The 18,553-nt window shown below is 41.0% G+C and overlaps 1 protein-coding gene across 4 annotated transcripts in view; it reads left to right on the forward strand.

Annotated features, from left to right (window-relative positions):
* ARID4B (AT-rich interaction domain 4B) overlaps positions 1-18,553 on the forward strand; it is a 158,502-nt gene that overhangs the window by 15,165 nt on the left and 124,784 nt on the right. The gene's annotated exons all lie outside the window — the stretch shown is intronic.

Raw genomic sequence — 18,553 nt, forward strand, 5'->3', positions numbered from 1 at the left:
TCTGATGGAGTTGAGCAACTTGTGTACTAAACCCCAGAGGGATTCTTGAGTGCTGTAGATTTAAAAAAAAACAAAAACAAAAAACACACTCCTTCCCCAAACTAAGACTACTGCTATCTAAAGGTGGCATTGTCAAAATTGAATTAGATCCAGGTATCTCTGTTTACGATTATGCAGCCTGATGAGCCATGCATGCTTTCCTCATGAGACATAGTACTGGCAGATATTTCCATTAATCTAGGCGAAGCAGGGGTGCATTGCAATTACACAGCCTCCCACTGCTGGAAGTCTTCCTTCAGATCCTGATAAGGTCCAGTTTGAAAAAGTTTAGTGATCTCATCCTGGTTTCTCATATAGGTCACTGTTTGATACTGTGTTCTGAGAAGAGTAATTTCTGTAACCCTGGGAATTGTTGCCAGTCAGGAGTAAAGTGTAGTATTGCGTCTATCTATGGTAGACAGAAATGGTACCATTTATTTTGTGGCACCCACATCTAGCTGGGAGGACTTTTGTTTCTTTCCCCCTCCCAGATCCAGCAGGCTGCTCTGAGGTATATGGAAGACATCTGAATCTCATGGATCTACTCATATCTTTTACCCAGCAGGGTAAATTAAGATGATTATCTGTTTCACTGCTGCCCACAGGGTTATGAATAGGAGCTGTGAAACAGATAAGAATCCTCTTAATTTCAGTCCACTTCTGATACTTAGAAAAGGACAGAAGCTCTGCCTATAAGATCAGGAAGATCAGTGTATCAGTTTGTAGTTGTGAAGATAACCCTTCCTAATGTAAAGGTTAAGCTTTCAGTAAATATTAAAATTCTGCAAAATTTGATGGCTTATGGCCCCATACTTGTTAGAGAAAATGTTGCAAGTAGAATCTTCAGTATCTATGCTAAAGGTCAATTCAGTTGTGACCCCAAAATTAGTCTGTTTCCAAAAGTTAAGCTACGGGTTTCTAATGCCAACCATCCCTGTCATAGGAGTAGTGATAATTTAAATAGGCAGCAGTCAGACTAAACTTTTTGCCTTCAGTTTCCTATATCTTGTTTGGATATCCTTGGATTTCTTACCATCTCTCTCCTACTTTTTCCTGGGATCGGAAACTGAACAATTAAATAAAGGAAAGCTATTAAAATTGGATTGTTAATGTGAAGTAGTTTTTTGTTCTAAATATCCCATTTGTATTACAGTAGCAGTAAGGGGCCCTCAATTAGTGATAATGGCCCCATCATGCTATGTACTGTTGTGTGTATATATATATATATATATATATATATATATATACCATAACAAGATGGTCCTTGCCCCAAAGTGCTGCTGGTGAAGTGTTTAGTGGGTGGGCATGTGGGAGAGGAGAAGCAAAGGCTTTGCTTAAGGACCATTCTGAATATGAGTGCTTTGTGGACATAACTAATATCGATACTAAGGGCAACAGTTTTAATTGCTGTTTCCTCAGAAATTTTCCTTTCAACCATGTTGAGGTTAGACTAATGCCCTGTAAAAAGTTAAAAGAATATTGATTTGGGCTCATTTTCCCATTCATTATCTAAATAACCTTACAGGATGGAAGCTGGCCTCACTATTTGAGAAATGATATTACAAAAAAAAGTAAAACTACAAGTAAAGATCAGTCTAGACAAAAATAATCTATAATTTGATTAAGGTGTTATTGTAAGATTTTGATCCTTTACTAGTCAGGTAGTTCTTTTCTCACTGCATGTCATGGGATCTGTTACTACCTAAACCCTGTTATTAAAAACTAATAAATGTAGCAGTATGTAATACAAATGCTGTTTTCTTTAGCTGTTTTATTATACATTCTTCTGGGTTTGTTAAAAATAGAACTACTTCTTACACCACATGGGATTTTCATTTTTTTTTAATGTAGACTGCAGTAGAGCCAGCTGAATAACAAAGATTTCAACACAATGCCATGGGAGGTGAATTAGGTACAGTAACTCCCCACTTAACGTCCTCTCGCTTAACATTGTTTTGATCTTACTTCCCTGTTCAATTATAGAACATGCTCCATTTAAAGTTGTGCAATGCTTTGCTATAATGTCGTTTGGCTGCCTGTTTTGTCCACAGCTGGCAGCCCCCCATCAGCTCCCCAGTGCCCCCCGCCCCCCAGCGGCAGACCTCGCAAATCAGCGCCTTTCTCCTCCTCCCCCAGCCTCCTGCCTGTGGCAATCAGCTGGCTTGCAGCATTCAGGAGGGAGGTGGGAGGAGTGAGGACTTGGCTCGCAGGCTCGCCCTGCCTCTCAAACGCTGCAAACCAGCTGATTGCCGCAGGCAGGAGGCAGGGGAGGGAGGGGGGAGGAGCGAGGATGCAGTGTGCGGAGTAAAGGGGGAGGTGGGTTAAGGGTGGGGGTTTGGGGGAAGGGGTGGCGTGGGCGGGCCAAGGGTTGAGCCCCCTGCCCCTGGGGCTTGCTGAGTAGGGGAAGCTGCCGCTGCTGCTGTGCAACGTGTTTCTCCTAGCCTACAGCACCTTCAGCCTCCTTGCCCGTCTCATCTCCAGTGCCAGTGGGCTGTGTCTGTGTGGGGGAAGGCAGGGGCACCTCCCAACTATAGTACTGTACTGTATGGCAAAAAAAAAATTCCCTGGAACCTAACCCCCCCCCATTTACATTCATTCGTATGGGGAAATTGGATTCACTTAACATCGTTTCACTTAAAGTGCATTTTTCAGGAACATAACTACAACGTTAAGTGAGGAGTTACTGTAGTACTTTGGATGAAGTATCTTCCCCAGGTCAGTATTCCCAGAAAGAAGCGTAGAGAAGAAATCTACATTTCTCAGTATTTCCTATAGAGATCACTCTTGGGATGAGAGCTCAAAATCCTCTGCATAGTGGTGGCAGGAAGAGACTATTCTCTCTCATTGATCTCAGCACTCAAGATGAGGGATTGTCACATAATTTCCTTTTGACCATCAAAGGCTTTGCCCCACTCCCAGGAACAGGTGGAACTATGGAAGTAGTAGCCCTCCAGAGATCATCATGAATGGTCCAAAGACCAGTTTAAGAGCCTCTGTTTTGAGAAGACTAAACCCATTTGTAAGTATAGGTGGTCAACATTTGGAATTTCCATCCCATAGGAAATACCAAGATTTTGAAATTTCTTTTTCCCAAATGGGACAACATTGAAACTGTGGAATTGTTAGCAAAACAAAATATTGCAAAAATAGCTCCTCTAATGCACTAACAAGTGAAAATGAAGTGTTTTGTCAGTGTGACAGGGTTGGAGTAGACCCCGTCCAGTGCGGGCCGAGTGCACCCCATCTGTCTTCGGGCATAGAGGTGGGAGGTACTTAACCTACATCTACGCCTCCTAGTCCGAGTCAATATACTCGCCTTTCTTAGCAGGGCAGTGAGGCCTCATGGCCAAAGTAGGTGGACTCTCGCCTAATAGCTGGACAGTGTGGCCCAATGGCCAGGGTCCATATATTTGCTTTAATCGTCAGGACAGTATTCACTCCTCTTAGCAGGGCAATAAGACCTAGTGGCCAAAGTCAGTACATTTGTCCCTGGTAGCAGGGTAGTGAGGCTCAGTGGGGAAGGGGGCCGCCATGCACAAAAAGGGGGGCGGTGGCCCAGGTAGGGGGGTCCAGGCCTTCTCTCTCCACTGGACCCAAGCCCAGGGCTGTGGTAGTGGCAGGAGCATGTACCACTGAGTGAGGGGGGGTGGAGGAGTGGGAAGTTTCCAACCAAAACATGCCGACTCCAAATTCCAGTTCACTAACCAGGCCACTATCTAATTCCCCTGGGCTGCTACCTACCATAATTCCCACTTCTGTAGTCTGGGCATCTCTGCAGTCCCTGGCAACTCCAGACTCTGTGGGGCCTCCATGGGTAGCTTGGTATCTGCCTGGGTTGTGGCGTCTCCAGCTCCCATGGCCTCAGGCTTCGGTTGATCCTTGGCTGGAGCCAGTGGCATACCTCCTTCTTCCCTGGCGGTTAGCCACAACTGAACTGAGCTGTTCCCTTTTATACTAGTGCATTTGGAGCAGTGTTTCTCAAACTATTGTACTGGTGACGCCTTTCATATAGTAAGGCTCTGAGTGCGACCCCTCGTTATAAATTAAAAACACTTGTTTATATATTTAACACCTTTATAAATGCTGGAGGCAGAGAAAATTGACAATCAGCATGTGTGTGAAATGTTTAGATTTTGTTGAATCAGCATTTTCCAACTAAAAGGTTTCCCATTGGAAGGTTTTCCACTAGCTCTATTTTTAAGTATCACACACCATGACACCTATGGTTATATATCTTGTGGCATACTCTACTCAAAAGCAGTCTAAATGTATTTAATGTTGTATTCAATCTTGTTTTGACCTAGAGGGACCAGAGCATATGCAACTTGATTGAAAGCCACTTCAAAAGACTTGGCCAAGGTGTCAAACTGAAGGTTGTTAACTAGGGCTCAACTCATACATTTACAAGGCATTACTCTTGACTTACTGGCTAAGTCTTACATCAAGGATGTCCAGTTTAGGAGAGCAATTAAAAAGGGACTGTCAATTTGAAATCTAATAAAAAAAATGTTTCTAGTTATGTGCTTGTGCCAATTGCTGCTACCTAATGTGTGGCATTAGGCTCTGTTTTTAAAAGTTGAAAAGTGCTGCTGGGGGACTGCATGGGGCAGTGAAAAATAAGTGATTGGTAAAGCTGATTACAGAAAGTAGTGTCACATCCACAATAAAATTGGGGAAAAAAGGAATATTCATCTTCGTTGAAGTAATTTGGTTGTTACTGTAAGAGCTGCACAATTCAGAGAGAATGAAGATATGTCCCTTTATGTTATAATCCTCTATTTCTAAAGAGTGGGGTTTCCTACAGACAATACTCAAAGGAGAATATCTTTTTGTCATCACCTTCATTTATTTAAAATCACTTTTAGTCCTTCCGTTCTTAAAATAATGATGAAGAATGCTAGGATTTAAAATTCTGAGATTTTAAACTCTTAGTTTGTGTAAAGTTGAGGATATACTGACCTGGAGCTAAATTGGTTTAAGCCTATTTTGACTCAGAAGTGGAAAATATAAAATAACTACATCATGATGCTTGACTGCTCAAAGTACCACAACAGTATTATTAATAAAACTTTTCTGTGTTTCATTCTTAGAATCATTCCATGTTAACATGACTTCTGTGCAAAGCAGTTGTGCCTTGTAATTTTGAGGCTTACCATATTTTTACACTAATAATGGGTCTTCAGATATCATATTATATCTTTAGTTTTCCCCATCAGTTTTACCAACATTATAGATCAGGAATTGGCAACCTTTGGTAAGGACCCTGGTGGGCTGGGCTGGTTTGTTTACCTGCCACATCCACAGGTTCGGCTGATCACGGCTCCCACTGGCTGCGGTTTGCTGCTTTAGGCCAATGGAAGCGGTGACCTGTACATCTCTCGGCCTGCGCTGCTTCCCGCCACCCCCATTGGGCTGGGACGGTGAACCGCGGCCAATGGGAGCAGCGATCGGCTGAACCTGCGGACGCGGCAGGTAAATAAACCAGCCCTGGTGGGCTGCATGCCAAAGGTTGCCGATCCTTGTTATAGATAGTTCTAAACGGATAGTTTACATTTCACTATTTAGAATTGTCCAGGATGACAACATAGACTAGACAGTTTCATATTCTCACACAATAAAGTAGCACAAAGTTTAAGTTGCAAATACTACTAGCGTATGTTGAATTGAGTCATTTCTCACAGTAAAAAAAAGTATATATTATTTTAAACAATGAAACATTGGGCCTAGACAACTTATCCCCTTTAACAAGTGAAGTGTTATTTATACTACCACGTCACAACTTGCAAAAGTTGATAAAGCAACTACAGAGAAATTCACCAAGTTATGCCACCAGATTTTTTAAAACATTAAGAAAAACACATTGATATTCTAGTCCTCCTATAATGGGATGCCCTAGATTTAGTGGTAGCCACGTTATTGCAGGCATTACATTTACCTATGAATATGAGGAAAAGAGAGTCTGATTTGACCTGTATAGCTGGGAGGCAAAGGGGTGAAGGGTGTTTGCTAGAGTTCAGCTTCTTAAAGCTAAAGTGGTGAACAGATTGTTGCTGAGCAAAGTGTGTGTAGTATCTTTTCAAAATTAGTATTATGATAAGATCTCAATTCTAAACTGAGATGCAGCCACATGTGCACTGCCTATCTGTCTGCTACTGCATTGAACTAATTTCTAATGGGGGGAGGAATAAGATTTGATGTTTATTATCTCACATCAAAAATTATAAAGCTTGTCTCCTTTGCTAGAAAACTCTAGGATGGTGGGTTCATAATCATTCTGAATATTTTAGAAATGTTAGTTGGTTAGAAAATAATCTTATTAGATCCTTTTGGTACAAAACTCTTCAGGAGCTTTTAAAAAATTTTGTAACAACCCCAGCACTTTACTTTATGATTCAATACTCATTCAAAATTGAGAGCAAATTCCTTCGATTAAGGTTTGAAGGTACCATCATGATCTGTTAATCTGAGCTACAGATTACCTAATGCCTTTTGTGTCTAGGACAATAATTTGTGGTTTAACATTTTAGAAAGACATCCATTCTTGATTTAAAGGCTCCAAGTAATGGATAAATTTACCCCAGCCCTTGGTAATCTGTTCCATTGGCTAATTACCCATGCTGTTAAAGTTTATTTTCAGTTTGAATGTTTTAACTTTGCACCATTGGATTCTTCTATGTCTTTGCCGGCTAAATAGTCTTCCAGTATCATTACCCGCTCTGAGTAATTAGAGTATTACTCCTAGGAGAATTCTGTGCCAAAAAAAATATAAAGATTCTGCAAAATTCCGTGTATTTTATTTGTCAGAATAACACAATTTTTAACACCAATTTCAATTATTTTGGTAATTTATTTCAAAATATCTGTCAGCAAGTATGTCTGTAACAATACAGACAACAAAAAAGATTCCCCCAGGAGTAGCGAGTTTAAAAAAAACCCTGCAACAACCCAGTTCCTGTTTCTCTGTTATGCTTTTGTTGGGTGCCTCAGTCTGGGTGTGTCACATTTGCCAGTTGGGCACCTCTCAGAGGAGAAAACTGTCCCTCCAGTCTCAGACACCCATACCCCCTATTCTCCAGAGCCCATGGATCCACAGAGAAACAGCTTGATGCTGGGTCCTGGGCTTGTACAGAGTTTCCTGCATGCCACCTCCTTCTTTCAGGAAGTGCTGGGAACTGCAATTGCCTGGCACCCTCCAGCTCCCCCTCTCCTCTCCCCAGCAGTGTCCTGTTTTTGCAAGATGGAGAGCTGGGTTCTTCTGATCCAGCAGCCCCTAGTGGCAGCCAGCAGCTGTGCAGCATCAATTCTGCGGGGGGGAAATGAAATTCTGCACAGAATATTAATTCTGTGTAAATTCTGCATTTTGCAGTGGCGCAGAATTCCCCCAGGAGTAGAGCATGATCAAGAACCTTTTAACCTTGCTTTCAATGAACTAAATAAATTGAGCTTCTTCATTTTCTCATTGTAAGATATTTTCTAAACTCATTCTTTTAGCTTTTCTGTGATCCTTTTCCAGTTTAGACATTTATTTTAAAGTGACATCAGAACTGTGTACGATACTCCAATAGTGGTCTGACACGTGCTACCAAAAGGTGTTTAAAAAAACAAACAAAGCCAAGCCATCACCCTCCTACTCCTACTTGATATTCCTGTTATACATTAGCCCTTTTAGCCACAGCATTGGATTGGGAGCTAGTGTTGAGCTGCTTATTCACTATGACCTCATAGGGCTAGTCTACACTTATAGCACTGCAGCTGCTGTGCTCAGTGCAGATGCTACTTATGCCTCCCTGAGAGGTGGTCGCTATGTTGACAGAAGAAGCCCTCTGTAACAGGGGCTTGGGTGGCTGGCTGCCTAGTGGTGAGATTGCCTGGTTCTCAGCTCCCTGTGGCTGTGTGGCCTTACTTAGCCTTTAAGCTGGGGAGAGAGGGACCTTGGCCTTCCGTCTCCACCAGGTCCCAGCCCAGGGGTCTGGATTGTGCCTTCCTGTGGTCCCAGGCTCCTTTGGGCATGGCAGCCAGCAGCTGGTGAGGACGAGCCCCACAATCTCCCTGGGGCATTGGTTCTCAGGCCAAGGTCCACTTGCAGCCCAGTCGGCACACAGCTGCGGCCCTTGTGACATTTTCAGGGCCATACAGATAGTATATACATAGTGTGGGTGCAGCCCACATAACACAGAAAGAGCTGCATATGTGGCCCACAGTGGTAAATAGGTTGAGAACCACTGCTCTGGGATTTTCCTCAGTCAGTTATCTCTCATGCTGGAGATTTCTTCACAGTCTCCCTTAGCTGGGAAACCAGTGCTTACCTCCAGGTGGCTGCCCTGGCTGGCAGGCTGGTTCTCTGTCCCTTCAGGCAGGGAGACAGCTAGTTCCTGCCTCTTCACCAGTCAGCCCTGAACTGAGCCAGGCTCCCTTCTTTTACCCCCACCCTCCTCCAGGCCTGGCACTGGCTGCAGATATAGTGGAGTGGGGCTAGCTGGGCCCAAAGGCATTCTTTAAAACCCTAGCTTTTCTGGCTGGCAGTTTCTCTGCTTCATCACATCCTCCCCTCGACAGAGTGCTGTCTACACCAGGAATTAGATTGGTGTAACTGCATCGGTCAGGGGTTTGGAAAATCCACATCCTTGAGCGATAGTGTAGACCAGGGCTAAATAAGTTCAGATGTGCATTAAATCCTCTTCAGAGTCACATTATGGGCTGTATCCTGGAAAGCAAATATAGCCTGCATTCTTTGTTCCTAGATATACAACCTTCCTGATTTTTAAAAAGTCCTTTGGAAGTTTGAAAATCTGAAGTGACTAATTGTTCAGTTTCTGTGCGAGAGGTTGTAGTCTGTTTCAGACCTTGTTAAAACTGAAAGGGGTCATTCAAATTTTTGTGCTAGAGAAGAAGCCTGATAAACTCCTTCAAAAAGGAGCTTAGAAAAGTTTCAAGTTAGTTACTTACCTTATTCTTCTGTAACAGTTCATCTTTAACATTTAACCAAGCTATAACTTCACTCAGTTATATGCTTCTCTTGAAAACAGTATATAAAAATGCAAAGTCAGTCAAATTTGGTTTTTAAAACCTTACAAAAAGTGTCAGTTGGTTGCTATGGAAATGATTGTGACTTCAGACAGGATTATGGAATGGAGGTGGGGATAGAAACAGCAAGAGCAGTAATTCAGAATATCTTGCTTTCAGGCAGAGTCTTTAAGAATAAAGAACAAGAGAAGAGACATACAGATGGGATTATACAGAAGCAGGATTATTTCTAAATAGAGCCATCAGCAGCTCTTAAGTGTTTGATTCAATAAAATGTTTGCTTTCTGTGGTGATACGTAATAGTAATTATGAAAATACAGTTTTCTATCCAAGGATTTCAAAGTACTTTATAAACATTAATGAAGTCTTGGTAGCCCTGGAGATAGGTATGTATTATCCCCATTCTACAGATCTGAAAGCTGATGCAGAGAGTAGAGACTTATGGTTTTACAGGAAGTGCATGGCAAAGCTAGGACTAGAATCCAAATGCTTTGTTTTCTGGTCTGGTTATTATTAAACTGTCATATTTGTTTTATGCTAACTAGAGTACCACATCAGATACCAAAATCTTCAAAGCAGTAAAATGAGAAAATTTAAATACAGTTTGAATTTGTGGGTAATCACAGCACTTAAGTTCCTGAATTTGAGAGAGCGTAATTGATCCTTGATCCTGACCTGGCTAGATTGATTTAAATCAGCAAGCAGGAAACCATAATTTAAATAATAAATTTTCATCTTGTTTTGCATATGTACCTTAGCTGCTTTCCTAAAGAAAAGTTGATTCTCATTATTAGCATAACCATCAAAACATGTTTTGCAACAAAATATAGCCTTTACACTAAGTTTGGTACATTTTTGCTAGCCAAGAGGATATGCTATACACTGTAAGCAATTCTATAGCTTAATATGTTTGTTTAGATTTTTAATTTTTGCATTTTTAATGTGGTAGAAAATGAGACATTTCTCATTTATTAGTATTAACTTGTTATTTGTGTCAAACTGCACCTGGATTGGAAATGAAATTCAATTAAATGCACAAACAGCATTTTAAAATGGTTATTAGTTAAATAAGACTACATTAACGTGCTGCAATTTATTAATGTTTTTATTTAAAACTGATTTATTAAACAGAGGAAGTATAAGCTGTAGTTAATGAATTGAACTGATTGTTTCTGGTCACCCTGTCCTTCAAGATTTTAGAAGTAGTAGTTCTTATTCTCACACTTCATTTTTATTCAGAGGATTGGAAGAGAGGAAACAAGTTTTCCTACTTTTCAGCTCTCAGTTGGTTTCTCAGCTTTGTATGAGCTAGTCATTGAACTGAACTAGTTGAATAAATTGAAAAGAAAATGTCCTCTCTGCACCTGAAGAAGAGGCTACTACTGTCAAAGCTGGTTGACTCTCATCTCTGGTTGGCACGAGATGAGGGAACAATGAAAAGATGCAACAGGTTTGTTTAAGAGGATAGTATCAACTTGAAATAGTTAAAAAAAACAACAAATCTTAATCTTAGTTTCAAGTGTTATACCTGCTATGAAGGAGTTATGCCAATTTGTGACTTAACACTTTTTTAAACAAGTGTTTGTCGCCACTGTTGTTCTGTGAAGGTTCCTCACACAAAGGAAACAACAGTAGAACCTCAGAGTTACGAACTCACCAGTCAACCACACATCTCATTTAGAACTAGAAGTACGCAATCAGGCGGCAGCAGAGACACCGGGTACATCTTCACTACCCGCCGTATCGGCGGGTAGCAGTCGATTTCTCGGGGATCGATATATCGCGTCTCATCTAGACGTGATATATCGATCCCCGAATGAGCTCCTGTCGACTCCAGAACTCCACCAGCCCGAACGGCAGTAGCGGAGTTGACATGGGGAGCCGCGGACGTCGATCCCGCGCCGTGAGTACGGTAGGTAATTCGATCTAAGATACTTCGACTTCAGCTACGTTATTCACGTAGCTGAAATTGCGTATCTTAGATCGATTTCCCCCCATAGTATAGACCAGCCCACCCTCTCCCCCTCCTCCCCTCCAAGTCAATACAGTACAGTATTTTGTTAAATGTAAACTACTAAAAATAAAGGGAAAGTTTAAAAAAAAAGATTTGACAAGGTAAGGAAACTGTTTCTGTGCTTGTTTTATTTAAATTAAGATAGTTAAAAGCAGCATTTTTCTTCCGCATAGTAAAGTTTCAAAGCTGTATTAAGTCAATGTTCAGTTGTAAACTTTTTGAAAGAACGACCATAACGTTTTGTTCAGAGTTAGAAACAACCTAGATGTTCCTAACTCTGAGGTTCTATTGTATACAGTGAAATTGAATATGCATCATGTTAGAAACGAAGTTCAACAAATTGCATAAATGTAAGTAGTCTGTTCTAGTAATATGTTTTTCCTGAAAAATTTATACTTACAATAACAGGAACAATTAAGTTGATGTCCCTTTTTAGCTACATTGGATAGTTGTAACTGAGGTTCCCACTAGAGTTACTTGAAGTATAAACAGCAGCTTTCCCTATAGTATTCAGTGTAGTTTTGTTGACTGAGGCCCTGATCCTGCAGTAAGCTCTGTGGGCAGTTCTCTTGTGTGGAACTTGCTGCAGTTGTGCTTAGCTATGAAAAAACTGAAGAAAGTCTTCCCCTCACAAGCTGGTCTGTCTCAAAACTGTTGGAGGCAGCACTTTAAGCCTTGCCCGTTTCTAATGTATGGACATTTTATGTGATGACAGTGAGAAGACTGAAAGTTTATTAGAAGAGCAGCAAAATAGTTTGTGTTTTGAGGAAGAATTCGTCAGATTCGGCCTATGTGTAAGACAGTTGTAGACAAGTGGGAGTATATTAGAGCAGGTCCACACTACAGATGATATAACTGACATCATTCAGGGGTGTGAAACACCCCCCCCACACACACACACAGCGACATGAGTTTCAGAATGTCCACATTGGCACTATGTCAGCAGGAGAGAGAGACATAGCTTCCGCTTCTCTCTGAGGTGGAGTAATTATGCCGATAGGAGAGTGCTTTCCCGTTGGCATAATGCGTCTTCACCACAACCGCTACAGCGGCACAGCTGCGCCAATGTAGCGCTGTAGTGTACACTTTTCCTTAGAGGTTCAAATGTGAAACCAAATGTAACTTGCAGTAGTGCAAGTAGTAATATTTTTTTATGTGTTGGGTGTTAGAAGTGAAATTGTACTCTACAAGTATTGAGCTAGATGTAAGGGGTTAAGATAGAAATCACTGGATTAAATGGTTATTTGGGTTTACAAGTGTAATCAAAAGAAACTTGAACACCTGTTTTTCAGGGAAAATAATCTTTATCATCACCCTGTTCAATAATCCGTCATCTCAAGCTAATCAGACTCAGTTGCACAACTTCAGCAGCACAGAGTCAAAATAGCTTACTAGTTAGCCATCTCTGAAGAGGCAGTGGTTGAGACTGCTTACATTCTAACAAGTCTCAGTAAAACTAAATGAAATGCTATAGTCTATCTGAATACCTTAAACAATGTGCTGCATAAGAAGGCAAATTTAATTGACCAATAGGGGGTAGAGAGCTGAATCTGATGTAAGATGATGGACTCCCTGTAACCTTCAAAATTATTATTCATTTGGACAATTGAAAGATCTGATTAAGTTGGGGATTGAGTGACTGCTAGAGCTGGAGGCAGGAATTGCACAGTTGTCTTTTGCTCCTCTAAGCAAACCATGCCTCATATCTTGCTCTATTCTCTTAGTTTTGAACCTCTGCTTTCCACTATTCAATTTTTTTTCAATATTCATGGATTGGGGCAGCTAAGGCATGCTAAAATTTGAAGAATAGGTAAGTGCAGCAAGTGCCAACTCAGCTGCAGCATGGGTGCAACCTACTTAAATTGTGAAGGACATGCAGGGTGTAAGAAGGCTTAACACAGGGGTGGACAAACTATGGCCCGGAGGCCACATCTGGCCCTTCAGAAGTTTTAATCTGGCCCTTGAGCTCCCACTGGGGAGCAGTGTCCGGGGCTTGCCCCACTCGACGCGTACTGTGGTTCCTGGAAGCAGTGGCAGGTCCCCCCCTCCGGTTCCTATGCATAGGGGCAGCTGGGGGCTCCGTATGTTGCCCCCGCCCCAAGTGCCGGCTCTGCAGCTCCTATTGGCCGGGAACTGCAGCCAATGGGAGCAGCAGTGCCTGTGGACAGGGCAGCGTGCAGAACCACCTGGCCATGCCTCTGCATAGGAGCCGGAAAGAGGACATGCCGCTGCTTCCAGGACCTGCTTGAGGTAAGTGCCACCTGGAGCCTGCACCCCTGACCCCCTCCTGCGCCCCAATCCCCTGCCCTAGCCCTGATCCCCCTCCTGCCCTCTGAGCCCTTTGGTCCCACCCCAGAGCACCCTCCTGGACGCAAACCCCTCATCCCCAGCCCCACCCCAGAGCCCACACCCCCAGCTGGAGCCCCCCCCGCACCCATGCCCCAGTCTGGAGCCCCCTCCTACACCCTGAACTCCTCATTTCTGGCCCCACCCCACAGCCCTCACCCTCTCCCACACCCCAATCCCCAATTTTCTGAGCATTCATGGCCCGCCATACAATTTCCGTACCCAGATGTAGCCCTCAGACCAAAAAGTTTGCCCACCCCTGGATTTACAGGTTCTCTCTTTAAGGTGACCTGAAAAGTATTTTAGTTTAAAAAGTTATTGAGGAATGCAGTCTTTTCTGCTTGATTTTGACTTTAGAAGAAAATCAGGCATGTCAAGCTTGGTCTTTTTTTTTTTTCCCCCTTAAACTTCAAGGACCTGTTTGGGGATCTAGGCATGTTTGTGAGCTGTAACACTTTAGTTAAAGGAGAGATGGTGTTTGAATCCTTCACACTCTGAAAAAGTCACTGAACTTAAAAAGGTGTTAAACCCTAAAGGGTTTTTTTTAATTCTGACCAAAAATCTTGCCCTTTACAACAAATCAACTTTCATTCTTTTGGCTCTTCTGAAATCATTTCACTATGTTATCCAGTCATACCCGCCCAGGCTAGATAGGACTTGAATTTCTAATGTTAAAAAAAAACCTAAGACTTTCAGACCTCCTTTACATAACAAGTAAAAGAATTTCCAAGAGCCCCTCCCCCCACACACCTTGCACATTACCTTTAAAGCTGCAGAACCTGCTTTCCTACTGAGCATGTCTGCTACATTTGTTGGTTTAATGCTTAATCTTGTTTCTGTGTGACTGTGGTGTGTGGGATACGAGGAACACAGATTAGGATATAAATTATATAATTTAGGTGAATATATAAAGCTCTTGGGAATCCTGAATAAAAGGCAGCATACAGAAGTAATATTAGTTACTTTATGACATGCCACAGACTTTAGAGTCATTCAGATTTAATAATACTGCGCAATTTTGCGAGAAGGTACAGTAATGATCTCATCCCACAGCTAAAGAGAGCTGACCTCGTTAACAGTCCCAAAAGAAGCTATGTAAGAACAAAGTGTCACTTACTTTTGTTCTTCAAATACTAATTTTTAAGTGTTCCTGTTTGTTCTGAAGTGTTTTCAAATCTTCAGCTCCTCCATCTCATTTGAAAGATCAGAACTAAAGTGCTGGATTGAAGTCTAACTGTAGGAGGGATGGATTCTTCTATGGCATGGGCATCTAACTGTCAATCCTATGACGCATAATCAGTTTGAAGGCTGAAGCTGAATCACTCCAAAAGTATTGTTGGCTGCCAAAGAAAATTCAGCCACTGAACTGGTAGAAATTGCTAACAGGTCACCTAGAGACAGCTTGTATTTAAGTGGTAAGCCAGCTTTAACAGCACTTGCCCCCTTACATATAGAGGGACTGTGTTTTCTTCAAATAGACTACATAACAGTTCATTTGAATTTGAGGAACTAGTGAGCTAAGAGCAAAGAAGCTAGTCTTCCTATTTCAATTAATGAAGAATTAAGATCTAGATAAAGCTGTAATATTCTAGAAAGCCTAGTGGGTAACACTAATTACAAAAGTATTTTCTTCTTGGTCATTAGTTTCTCATTTTATTTTAAAATTGATCATTTGTTTTGATGCTGGTCAATTTTTCTGCAAAAGAAGCAGTGTGTTGAGGATCAAAGAATACCATAGTTGCAAAATTACTCCAGGTTTGTTTATATTGCCTAAATTAGGTTGTGCTGTATCACACATGTCAGTCCCACTATGATGATGCACAAGACTGACATAGGAAGTTTTTAACTTGCTGACAAAGCTAGTCCTGCAGTAACTATTCACTCTGCCCTTTTTGGGCCCCTACAGCAGATTCCTTTCTGAGACAATGTGGAGTGCCTCTTTTAGTTAGTCTTCATCCACCTCACTTCCTTGGTTAATACCATTAGTTTGTTTGGCTGAGGTTGATTTTTAAATTAACCCAGATACAGAAGTGTGGCACTAATGAGCAACGGGAAGAAATCCATATATACCACTATTGTTATAATTTATAACAATATAAATTATAATGTTTATTAAATTATATAAAATTATAACAATAGTGGTATACACACACACACACACACACACACACACATATATATATATATATATATATATATATATATATATATCTATATATCAGTCAGTATAAGAACCTACAGCACAATGTACATTTTAGCACAAATAGATAATCCCTGAGCTGTTGTGCATTCTCCAGTACTCTATTAGCAAAATAATAATAAATTCAGTGTTACTGGTCCTATGGTATCCACAAGGACAGATCCAATGGCATATTACAAGCACAGCTCCAGCAGGCCCTTGGGCCTGTGCTCGATAAATTACTCTCCACAGGCCATCAGTCATGAAAAGCCTTGCCTGCAGCTTTGCCCATCAATCTCCTTAAGAGGACAAATTTAGTTTAACTACAATCCTTATTTAATCTAATGTAGTCCCTGGATTTCTCGCTGATCCCAGACAGAAAATATAGGTGTTTCCTGCTGCAGCAGCCATACTCTGGTTTCAGTCAGTGAGTTAGAGAAACTTCTGGCAGACAGCTTCCAGTTTCAGGCTCCTCCTATCAGACAGCTCTTCTTAAAGTGACAAAACTTGTAATAGGTAATTTGTCATAACACTTCCCAGGGCTGGTGGCAATTGCATAACTATTTAATACATTGTTATCATAGAATTTATTTATTTAATTTGATAGTTTTTAACGATCTTTTTATATTCCTCAAGTAACTTAGTTTTAACAAACAGAGTTTAGAATCATTTCTCTTTTATTTAAAGAGACTTCCGTTCTGTCACAGAGGTGCATCAGTGTGTACTGCTGTTACTTTGGGAAAGTTGGATTATCAGGTCCATGCTGAGAAAAACAACTCCACATAACTAACTGGTCGTAACAGTTGTCAAAAACAGTTATAATTACTTATTGCAGCACACATAGCATATCTCACACAGAAGTCTTTCCTACATGTGAGTGTGTAAACTGGGAAAGTTCAGCTGAGTTTCTCTTTAATACTTCTAACAGGAGTGAGATTCTAAGTGTTTCAGGCTTCACACTGTGGCTCCTATGGAAGGCATGACTCTTGTAGCACTGGTCACTGTGCTGCCACAGCTACTCCTAAGAACACGCATGGGGGTCGAGGTGGAAAGGATTCTGAATGCCATAGGGAAACAGGGGAAGTTACTGTAGATAGTCTGCGGTAATTTGGGCAAGCTTCCCCTTTGAACTTCAGGGTTGAGGAGAGGGAAGCAGGTCCCCACCAGATTCTGACCTCCACCTATAGCCAGTGATTTTAGTATATTGTTCATTTACTGTGTGGTTATAATTAACTAACATGTTATGTCATATATAATTATTGTATGCTAAATAGAGTTAAACTTTAGGATTATAGAAGTATAAGATTGATCAGTATGTAGAGGGAATAATCTTATTCCTTAATTAACACCTGGGCATACTACAAAATACAACAGGGTATCAGGCAACAAACCCTTGCTCTTGTTCTAATCTATGCACAACATAGGGGGTGCTGAGGTTAGGAGGAAGTGAGTGAGCATGCTGTAGAAGTGGCACTCCTCTCTTCCTCAGTATGTCGAGAACTGCATGGGAGCTTAGGGCCTTAGTTAATGATATGGTGATATCAGTCTGCCTCAATAATATTCCTTCAGTAGGGTTATTTTACCCAGTGACGGGAAATGATGCTTACTACAGTCAGTCTTCATTAATTATACATCTGTTGGTCCCTGTAAACGAGTTCAATGTTTATTGGTCATCAGTGGGTACACAATATTTAATACTTACAGCGCTTTCGATGCATAAAGTGCTGTACACATGCTAACTGATCTTCAGCACCAATATTTATTTCAATGGGTGACTATAGGCCTGAATCCCTAACTAACAGAAGCTTTAAGCTCTACAGACGATGAGCTTTCAAGATTGTGATGCAATTAGCTAGCTCACAAGCATGGCAGAAAACTTTTTGTGACTGGTTAAAATGACGTGTCCTACTCTTGTTAAGAGAAGATCTGGGGAAAAATTTTGATTGGTGTCAGGATTGCAGAAACAGGTGCTTTTCATAGGAAATCAAGTTTATATAAAGGAAAGGCTTGGAATATGGAGAATTAAGTGTATTGAAAGTATTTAGGACACATGCTTGAAATAATTTATCAGTTTAAGAGGAAGTTTTGAGACTAATCAGTGCCATAAAATGTCTATTTTAAATAGTGAGGAGTTTAAGGAATGAATGTTAATTTAGTGAGCATAGTAGGCATTGAACAAAAAGGATGTTTATATCAGAGACCAAATGACACATTATAAAGTGCCCCTTGAGGTTTTGTAGGTACAGTTGAATTGACTTTTTCTCTTGAATCAGGGATTCATCCACTTCTGTATAAAGAATTCAGCATATCCTCAAATTATAACACTTACTGAATATATAGAATGTGTTATGTATTTGTGGCTTAAATGCTAAGATACTCTTCTAGCCCCCAAAGACAAGGGCTTCAGTCTGGCTCATTCCCAGCACACTAGGAATTTATATTTTTAAGTTCAGGTTCTTTTCTGGGGATCAGTAGTAAAAAGATCTTTGTATGTCTTGCTCCAAGAAGGTAGATTAGGTATGGTAGTCATATGTTCCCAAGACCTTCCACTGGAATATGTGGAATGGCCATCTAACTGATATAGCAATAGCTGATGTTAGTAGCATATGCCTGCCTATGTGTATTCACATTGGATAGGTTCAAGCATGGGTAGTCATGTAGGCTCAGATGAGACCTACAACATTTCCATAAATTAATCTTATTAGTCTGATATTTACCTTTTTAAGTTAGGAAAGTTTGAGGGTATGAAGAGGTATAAAGAGGCTGTCAACATCGCTATCATCTTTTAAAGGTATCAGTATTTGCAAGAAATTGAAGGGGGTATTTTCTAATTTAGATTTTTACTAACTGCAAAAGAGCATTCACCACAGACTTTGGACACACTTGACAAACTTAAAACAGACTAACAGTTGACCTACTGAGAGCACTACCCCAGCAACACCAAGCTTACT

The sequence above is a fragment of the Mauremys reevesii genome, linkage group 3, assembly GCF_016161935.1.
Source record: "Mauremys reevesii isolate NIE-2019 linkage group 3, ASM1616193v1, whole genome shotgun sequence".
NCBI classification, from domain to species: domain Eukaryota; kingdom Metazoa; phylum Chordata; order Testudines; family Geoemydidae; genus Mauremys; species Mauremys reevesii.